This window comes from Panthera leo, chromosome E2 (assembly GCF_018350215.1).
Source record: "Panthera leo isolate Ple1 chromosome E2, P.leo_Ple1_pat1.1, whole genome shotgun sequence".
Taxonomy (NCBI): Eukaryota; Metazoa; Chordata; class Mammalia; order Carnivora; family Felidae; genus Panthera; species Panthera leo.
In genome coordinates, this window is record NC_056693.1 from 28,841,730 (window position 1) to 28,851,559 (window position 9,830).

Here is a 9,830-nt window from a genome sequence, read left to right on the forward strand (position 1 = left end):
GGGATTCTTCCACGGAGGCATGGCCTCGGGACGCATGAGCCTTCTGGTTTGCCTCTCTGAAGTCGCCTGGGTCTGTGTCCACTCCTTCCAGCACATTCCAAAGGAATCCAAACCCTCTTCCTGTAAGTCTGGGGCCAGACAGAGCAGTGCCGGTCACCCTGCCTCCTTTCTGACCCTTGCAGGATGCTGACTCGTAGGCTACGACAAAACCCAAGCGGAGAGTTGCAACGGATCCCTCCCGAGGTCCTCTTAACCCTCGGTGAGCCTCCGTCCCCCCCCCCCCCCCCACGTCAGGGAGGATCTGCCTCCAGTTCCAGTCTTTGCACAAAGCACCCACTTCAGCCGAGGCTGCATCCTCTAAGATGTCAGCCCAGGGGTCATAAACAAGCTGCAGGCATCATCTACCAAAAAAACCAGGAGGCCAAGAATTGGCAACACGGCAAAGTTGGTTACTGCTTGACAACCTGGCCTATGTTCTTCCAGGATGTCATCTCCTTAGGAAGAAGACACCTGTTAGGCAGAACGGTAGCCCCCAGGGGTACCTGCTCAGAGGTGGAACCATGTGGTGGGAACCAAGTGATTGTGGAGACCGAAGAGGGGGAGCCCATTGTAGAGATCAGATTACTGAGGCAGTGACACAGCTAGCTAGCCGTGATGAAAGGGATTCAAGGCCCCTAGCGTCCGAAGCCCTTGATGCTTGTTAAAATGTATAATCCCAGGCCCGGTGCCAACCTACTACATCAGAATCTCTAGGGCCGGAACCCTGGCACTTATAGCTGTAGCAATCTGGAAATGGCGAGTCTGGTCTCTTGCTTTCTCACACACACTCAGCCAGCTTGATTCTGATGATGAGCCATGAAGTCCAAGAATCTTCGCAGTAAAACTTAATTCCTCCCTCCCCACTCTAGGGTTACCTTAAAAGGAGGCAGATGTGAAAGCTGACGAAGACAGTATGCTAGCCTGGCTGAACTGAAATATGCAAGTTTTCAAAATCTTTTCTCTCTGCATGGTATTTTTCTGGCGATTGGTGTTGCCGCCGTCAAGATCCCTTCTCTACTCACTTGTGCAAAACCCACAACGTTTCTGAAGGCTTTCTGGAGGGGTCGGCTCTCACCAATCAGGTATCACCCATTTTAGGTCAGCCTCAAAGGAAGGAAGGTGCCACTGAGACCCTGTCCGGGCTCCGCCCAGCCTGTGAATTTCAAGTTTGCCCTCCTGGTTGTCCAGAGGTGACGTTCTCCCCTCTCCCTGGCCTCCTTCTTGGAGCTACACTTCCCCTCTTCGTAAAGCAGCTGGGCCCTTCTTGGCAGCTGCTACAGGTTAGTAAATTACAAGTTTGAGATTAAAAAAGAAATGATGACAGAATAAAACCTTTAGTCTGGCAATTTGGAGTCAGACGGCCACAATGAACACCTGTTGAGAAGGACCATTATTCGAGGCTGGAGGTTCTGGGTGAAAAGATCACTGTGAATTAATTTTGATTGCCTCACAAAACTCTGCATAACAAATGATCTCCGATGGGGGTGTCCAGGGACTTGCATTTGAAGGAGGGGGGATATTTGGTTTCCAGCAAGGTAATACAAGCTCTACCACGATATTAAAACCCACCACTGGCTACACTTGTCTGTATGCTTCTGTTGAAACAGATTGCGCATGCTAAGGTTACCACGTATTATGCTTCTGGGGAAAAAAGAGAAACAATTGATATCAAAATCTTTTAAAAAGGTTAGTTGAGAAAGCATGAGGTCAGAGACTCATGACTCCCAAATTGTTAAATCATTTATTTACGTCTGTGTCTATGTAAATGGAGATTTGGGTGTGCTCTCGGTGATTTAAACAGCCTTTATTTTTTTTAACACACACACACACACACACACACACACACTCATAACTTTTTTTTTTTTTTTTGCAAGGGAAGAATAGAGTAAAAGATGTGTTAATAAACGGATTCACTTGCAGTTAGATGCCCTTTGTACTTTGAAATGTCATCAGAAATGAGGAAAAGTTAGGCATTAGAGATCACGGGGCATGGGGGGGGGGGAATATACTGAATATTAAGTAGTCTCATTCTTTCCTGAAAAGAAAGAGACTCCAACTAAAATATGCCGGCGTCCTACCTGTCTGTCAGCCCCTGATTAAATCTAAAAGCAGGCATCCCATCTGTTTGCCCAAATGAAAAGTGTAATATTCTACTAACTACTTTGTATTATCGTTCAACTTAAGAGTTTCCTGCAAAATGATCCTCGGTTCATTTGAAGTTTATTTGGCACACAAAAGGAAGCTCTAGAAAGCTTTATGCTTTTAAGCTAATAAGCAATATACCCAGCTGACTCTGTGGCTGAATTTTCAACACTGGGCCATTAATATAACATGAATTTTCATAGTCGGAGACTTCCATTTGTCATGAGACACAAACCCTCAAAATATCCTGAGAGCAGGGGACAACCAGGAATATAAGCAAAATTCTACAACTTTGACCCCCCCCCCCCCCCCCGTTAGGATCTTTCTAATAGTGTAGACGTGTAAAACCATGTTGGCTTACGTACCAATATTTCCCCTACCAACCGTATCATTTTGCTAAAACTAAAATCTGTTCTTCCAAATGTGTTGGGGCTTAGCCTCCAGTGCTGGAGCACAGCCCGTTAATGAGCCCCTCACCCTAAAACCCCCAAAGAGAGCCACTCTTACAAAGTTTGAAGATGCTTCTGGTCCTTGCCTTTGTTTCTAGTTTATCAAAAAGATTTGGGAAGCCTCGCTGTGAGCAAAAGCTACTCCGGTTCTCGCAAATGCTCTCTCCCCAGGAGCAAACGCTTTTAAAAAGAATTCCAATTTCTGCACGATTTGGGAAGTCTTTGGGGGTTCCTCTGAGATATTAGATAATTGAATATAGCTTTCTCCCATTGAAGAAAAAAATTCACACATCCAACGACAGCCCCCAAACTCCCAAGATCCCTTAGCACACTAGTCAATTTTATGACAAAATTAATCTGGAACGTGACTTATGGAGCCCCAGAGGGAAGTCAGTGGGCCCGGTAAATATGTAAACATGGCTTTTTCGGTTTCCGTTTCGCATGAATACAAAATAAACTGCGGCCCTCCACACGCTGGAAAGTTCTTCCTTAAAGTTAATAAAATCTGTCAACTTCCATAAAGGCTGAGAGGAAGGGGGTCCACAGGTGCAGGCGCTCGGGCTGGGGCTCGGGCAGTCGGGGCAGCTAATAAAAAGCCCTGGGCACTGCGCGCCTCCTTCCCCATCAATTCTCATCAAGCGTTATTAGAGTCATCTGCCGCCTCGGAGGTGCGTCCCCCGCGCTCGCCCCGCAGAAGCGACAAAGACATTTGGCCGCGCTGCAGGTGCGGCTGTGTGTGGCCGCGCGGCCCGAGTGGGGCCGCCTTTGTGGCGCTCGGGTCCTTTGATCTGGGCCACAAAGGGCCGCAGAGCTGCAGCCCCCCTGCTTTCTGCTGGCGGCACCGCCCGGGCAGGGGAGGGGCGGGCTGGGAGGGTGGGGGTGGCGGTGGGGGCGAGGAGGAGGGCGGGGGCAGGGAGAGAGGGAGGGGGAGTGCCTCGGGAGGGGGTGATCCATAATATTTATTTCAACAATAGCTTCAAATCTTTTTAAACATCATAAGAACACGGCTCATTAAGCCCACAACAGCCTTGAAATTGTGTTATAAAACCGCAAAACAGAAATCAATACATTTGCTAGAAAGGAGGTAATGAAATATATTGAGTTGCCGGCGAAGTGGTTTGTATGAATCATAATATTATTATGTGCGCATCAATCCCATTTCCAATACTTAAAGTTAACCAGCTAGCGAAGAGCGCCCTGAACCCTCGTTAAACAAGCTCTCCCGGTTACTTGCCAGGCCGGCGCATCCTATAAATAACCCGGGGAGGGGGCCGGATCAATGCTGCCCACCCCAGAGCTTCAGCTGCCCCAGCCCTATTGCCTCCCTGCCTGATCAATACGGGCGCACAATGGCCGGGAGAACGCGGTTGGGGCGGGGGAGGGCTCCCGCCCCGAGCCCCGTGGTCAGCTTCTAGCAAGAGGCTTTGGCCAGCTGCTCAGCCCTGCCCCACCAGCCATGGCAGTTTCGCTCCCCCCCACCCCGCCTCGGGGTGGGGACATCCTGGCTTCCCTGCTTCCTCCACCCTGGTGTGTGTGAATCTGATGACCCCAGTCTCTGAAGGTAGCAACCCAGGGCACCAGCCAATGGGTGATCTACCCTTTCTTTCCTCGTTACTTTGTTTTTTGTTTTTTTGTTTTTTTTTTTTTCCGAATGGATGTTATTTTCTTTCTTCCCCTGCTGTCCGTGAATTAAAACTGCATGCATTTTCTTCCTTCTTAATAGATTTTGAGAAGAGGACCTGGGCTCCGTAACGTCCAGGAAGCTAAAAATCAGGGCTAGATCCAGGTCTTGTGGGGGCCCGGAAGGTTATGCAATTTGAGGGCCCCTGTCACGAAAAGCCACCCGCTTTTTTGCAAATTTTGTAAAAACACGTGAACACATTGCCGAGGTCCCTCCTGGGCCTGGAGGAGGGGCTTGAGAGGCGGAAGCCCCCAACGGGGCCCTCGCAGCTTCTGGGCAAGTCTGACCCAGAGAAAGGCCAGGCCCCCCCTGAAATCATCAGATCCACGCATTTCCATACTTCCACCTTCCGGAATGTAAGCCCCCTGAAGGACCGTGGCCTTGCCTGGCTTGCTTCCCTCTGTGTCTTCGGAGCTCAGAGCCTGTGGCATAACAGGTGCACCGTGGACAGGGGGATGGGGTGAGGGGTCTACGCTGCGGGGTCCACCCTGGAGCTGCAGGCTCCGGCCTCAGCCACGGAGGTGGCCCCATGGCCTTGCCCCGAGCGTGTGGAAGTTGGACTGACCGTTACAACAAGGGCTGGTTGACTCCCAGAGCATTCTCGGAGGGGGTCAGTGAAACACGGACAGCCGCGGGTCCACGCAAAGCCTCACTCCTGAACAAATGCGCACGCGCGGCCGGGTGCGTGAAGCCACACCTCCTCAGAGCGTCTGGGTTTGGGGAAAGACTCTCGGCCTCAGCAGGTACCAGCAGAGCCGGGCAGAAGGGCCCAGAACAGCGGTGCTCGACCTGGGGTGATTTTGCCCTCACCCATCACCCCGGGGGGACATTTGATACAGTCCTGGAAGCATGTTTGGTTGGCACCACCTGGGCAGAGAGGGGAGGATTGGATGCCGCTGGCATCTAGTAGGTAGAGGCCAAGGGGGCTGCTAAGTAGCCCGTGGTGCACAGCACGGGGCCACGGCACAGGACTGCCCAACCCCGAATGACCATGGTGCCGAGACTAAGACATTCTGGACTAAGGCTGCCCCAAGGCTTTTTTTGTCTTACCGGAATTAATCGTGCTGCTGCCCTCTTTGAACCACAGGGCCTTTGATACTCTCTCTAGGAGAAGGGGGATGGGGACCAGGAGACCCCATGCCCCTCTCTTGGTATCATGGCTGGGAAACAGGACCTCATTCTGGCCCTCCACCCTATAATCCCCGACAGCCATTGTCCCCACAATGATGCTGCCCCTACACCTCTGGGCCTTTGCTCCAGGGCCCCTGGAGCCCAAGCCCTCCTTCTGACCTCTTCCAACACACCAACCAGTCCCCCTCATACTGAGGGTTGGCTGTCCCAGCTCCCGCCTGGCCTCCAAGGCACCCGACTCATCGGAAGGGCTTGCATCGATAAATCATCCAGTTTGCAATCAGTAGCATCATTTCTGCACTCCGCACCTGCCCCAGGCACACCCAACCCCCTCCTCACAGGGGCCCCAACACCTCCAACACCTCCGCGCACGCAAGAACTCCCTCGCCTCGCCCCTACCAGGGACCCCACAACACACTTGGCTTCTGAAGTTGTTTGGATAACCATTTCAGACTCCGCAGTCTGAATACAGGTCTTCGACCCTGAACGCGCCTACATTTCAGAATCCGAAAGCGAGTGGCTGTAGTTTTTCCAGCGCTAGATCTTTTCCCGATCTTGTTCTCATTCCCCTGTCGCCGGGGCTCCCTTTCTTCCCTCCCCCCACCGCTATTGTCTCGCGCTTTCGCGCGAGTCCCAGAATTGATCATTCCTACGATCTTGGCCATTTGCAGGCGCGGACTTGCCAACCACCCAAGTTTCTGCTTTTGCTGGCCAGAAAAGATCAGTGGTCACATGAAACAGCACAAATGTGATTTTCTTTGTTTGGAGAGGGGAGTGTCATCTCTACTACATAATCCCAATTATGCACAATTAGCTGACTCAGGCCAACGCTGGCCACTTATCGACCAGGCAGATGGTCACCCGGGCTATGATTTTTGTCACTGCAGAACCTGAAAACCAGTGTAATTTGGGCACAGAAAACCAAGAAGGGGTGTCATGTTTTCTATTCAGCCTCATAGCTGCAGATAATCTGACCATTTTACGAACCAAACTCAAAAGTCATCTGTTCTGTAGTTTTTAGGTTAAAAAAATGTTTTTTAAAATGAAATTGTTTTCACTTCCAGCATGTGCCTGGAGAATGAGACTAAAAGAAAAATCCTGCATAGCAAAATTTTCCATATTGTAGAGCTCGGAATGCCAAAGAGAAATTAACCCTGATGATTGAATTTTAGAACTTCAGAGAAGGATGAAATTTAGGGAAAACAACAATAACAACAACAACAAAAAAAAAAATGCCCAGTCCTGAACATATTGAACTCACTTAAACAAAATAACTCAATCATCCTTCAAGTTGGGATTTGCCATAATTGGGTCATGGTTTATGAAACCACTATTGAGTAAGGAAGACACAATGACTTCTTTCTCTATAATTTTTTTGGGTCTTGTTTATAAACACATAGATTTCATCATAAAAATGTATGTTTTTTTTTTTTAAGCCAAGCACGCAAAACATTAGGAATTCCTCCAAAATGGCAAGCGATTTATTCTTGTTTACTATGCTTATGACCTACAGGATGTCCATCAAGTCTGGGAACATAGGCAAATATAAATAATGTGGTCAAGAACATCTTCAGTCTTAAAAACAACTAATAATATCTATATTTCCGGACTCAATGGACATCTTTTATTACCACTGTCTGGTAGACAGCACAAGTGAAAATCTACTTAACGTTTCTTATGTGATGCAAATATGTTTTCAAGTTGAGAGTAAACAGATCTTCCCCTGCATAATAATGTACCCAATTTGTGTAAATGTTTTGGAGGGCAGGTAAAAAATGTAAATGAAAACTATGGAAGATGCATTTGTAAAGTGAAGAACCTTTCTGAGAACTAAATCGACCAGTGTTCGAAGTAGAGGCTGGCACGGAAAATGATGAGAGAAACACAGAGGATGACGGTGATGAGGACGGCCATCCATGTCCCTAGAGCTGTCAGGGAACATGCACTTTGCCCTGTGCTTCACGTCATTTTTCTTCTTAAAAAAATTTTTTTTAACATTTATTTATTTTTGAGAGACAGAGAGAGACAGAGCACGGGCAGGGGAAGGGCAGAGAGAGAGAGAGAGAGAGAGAGAGGGAGACACAGAATCCGAAGCAGGCTCCAGGCTCCAGGCTCCGAGCTGCCAGCACAGAGCCCGACGCGGGGCTCGAACTCACGAACCTGGCGAGATCAGGACCTGAGCGGAAGTCAGACGCATAACCCACATCATTTTTCGTCACGGAATTGTCTTCCATTTTCCCTGCCTGGATCAGAACACATGTACAGGCACACACACCTGACACAGTGAAGATCCTGGTTTTACTTGATTTCCCGGGTGCGAATAAAACGTGCCGTTGAAGGAAGAACATAGAAACATGGGGGAAAAAACGTGCAACCCTGTACTCCACTCCCACCCCTTTCACAAAATGAGCTGTGGGTTACATCACTTGCCCTTTGTGGGCCTCAGTTTCCTGTGGCGTCAGGCAAAATTAGGGCTAAAAACGCTAGCATTGCAGTATTAGCAACTCCACTGATGAGGAAGCTCCCTTTGTTTTAACAAGGAATTCAACTCACAGGTCCCACCGGCCACAGGGTCCCCCACAACCTGAACGCCTGGCCCACCGGGAGGCCCAGCTGCATTGATGGAAATTGCTTGCAAGAAATCTTAGCTGCCAATGCTAATGCGCTCACCCCTGAAAAGTCAGGGGTGCCTGGCTGGCTCTTGATCTAGGGGTTGGGAGTTCCAGCCCCACCTTGGGCAAAGGGCCCTACTAAAAAATTAATGAAGTAATTCAAAAAAGAAAGAAAAGTCCGTCGGAACCAGGGCATGGTAACTTAAGCTGGAACTCTGTGTGAAAGCATCTTCTCCCCCACCAGGATTCTCATTCTCCGGGGCAGTGCCGATACCCTACTCAGGACTCAGGGGCATTGCCGTGGTATCTGGCAGGCCGTGCGAGTGTTTGTTCACTCAAAGGTGAAACTGATGGACGTGCGAGTGTGTGTTCACTCAAAGGTGAAACTGTTGGAAATGATAAATCAACACCTGACCTTGCGGCTTTTACTGGCGCTGGAGAACGTTGGGAGGGATTGTGCAGTGGAAGGTGAAGTTCGTTCCTTTTCACCGCCCGTCTCACCACCTGTCCCCCCTCACCCCCGTCCCCCGCCCCCAGACCCAAACGATTCAGGCCAAACGATCTGAACCCTGGATTCAGCTGACGATGAACAAAACTCCCACTTGCCACGTGGCCTGCGTGTACAGCCGTCTTCGCCGCGTGCGTGTGCGAATGTGCATTCTGTGTGGCCACCTGCGTGTCTGAGTGTCATTTCCGTCTGCAGAGGCATATCTCCTGCCAGCGGAGGGGTGCCTCCCTTCAGCCTTGTGAGTCTTGAAGCATCGGCTGGTACAACATTTTCAACAGCTGAAGCGATACTTTAATGGCAAATTACAAAGAAAAGGAGGATGCGGAAACCAAAGGTTGCCGACCGAGAGCAGAAAAATGAAAGGCTGTACGTCACCCGGAAGAGGGAGAGACCCAAGAGCTGACCGCCCACCCATCTCTTTTATTCCTGTACTTATTGTAAAGCCAACATTAGCTCTTCCAGCCCGTGATGTCTTGCGGTTTCGAGGCCCGGTCCTCCCCCACCCCTGCCTTTTCTCCCAGGCCTCCTAGAATGATACAGTCTGTTCGGTGAGCTAATGCCGCCGATTCAGAGCCTGGAGCTGATTCTTGGATTCAGCCAACCCTGCGCGGAGGCGATGAGCAGAAGCGAGGATGTCCTCTCGGAACATGGTTTGACCGCACGTGCAGCTCCGCTCACCCCCGGCCGCAGGTCTGAGGCTCTCTGGATGAGCCACAGGAAATACTGCAGAAGGCAAAGCTGCCAACAAATGGCCACACAGAAATGATCCAGGTCAGGGGCACTCATCGATCTCCAGGCGCGAATCACTGACCTTGGTCCCGGCTCACCCACTCTAGATTCTGAGTCCCTGTTAACTAAAGATCGCATTTCCATGGCTACGGCTCAGAAAGTGATTCCTGACTCGGCTGTTGTAGATGTCTCCCCGAGCACCTGTGTGGGAAGGCTTGCTGTGTCATCTTTCGAATATCCGAAACACAGTTCCAAACCCTTCCAGGTCAGACCTCTCTTCCATTCACAACCAACCCCAGAGACAATGCGGGCAGGAGAAAAGGAGCGGCAAACGTTCCCTTTGTTCTGCACTGAACCGGTGGTATTTGGATCATCCGTGGGGATCCATCATAACACGTTGCCTCTACACCGATTGTCTCTGCGAAGGGCGGGTAAAGTCCCAAAGATCGCAACCGGGATGAAAGGAGGCACACATTTCTCAACACAAGGGAAGTGGGGGTGGTTTCGGTGGTTGTGCTTATTAAATGTGGAAGTCCTCG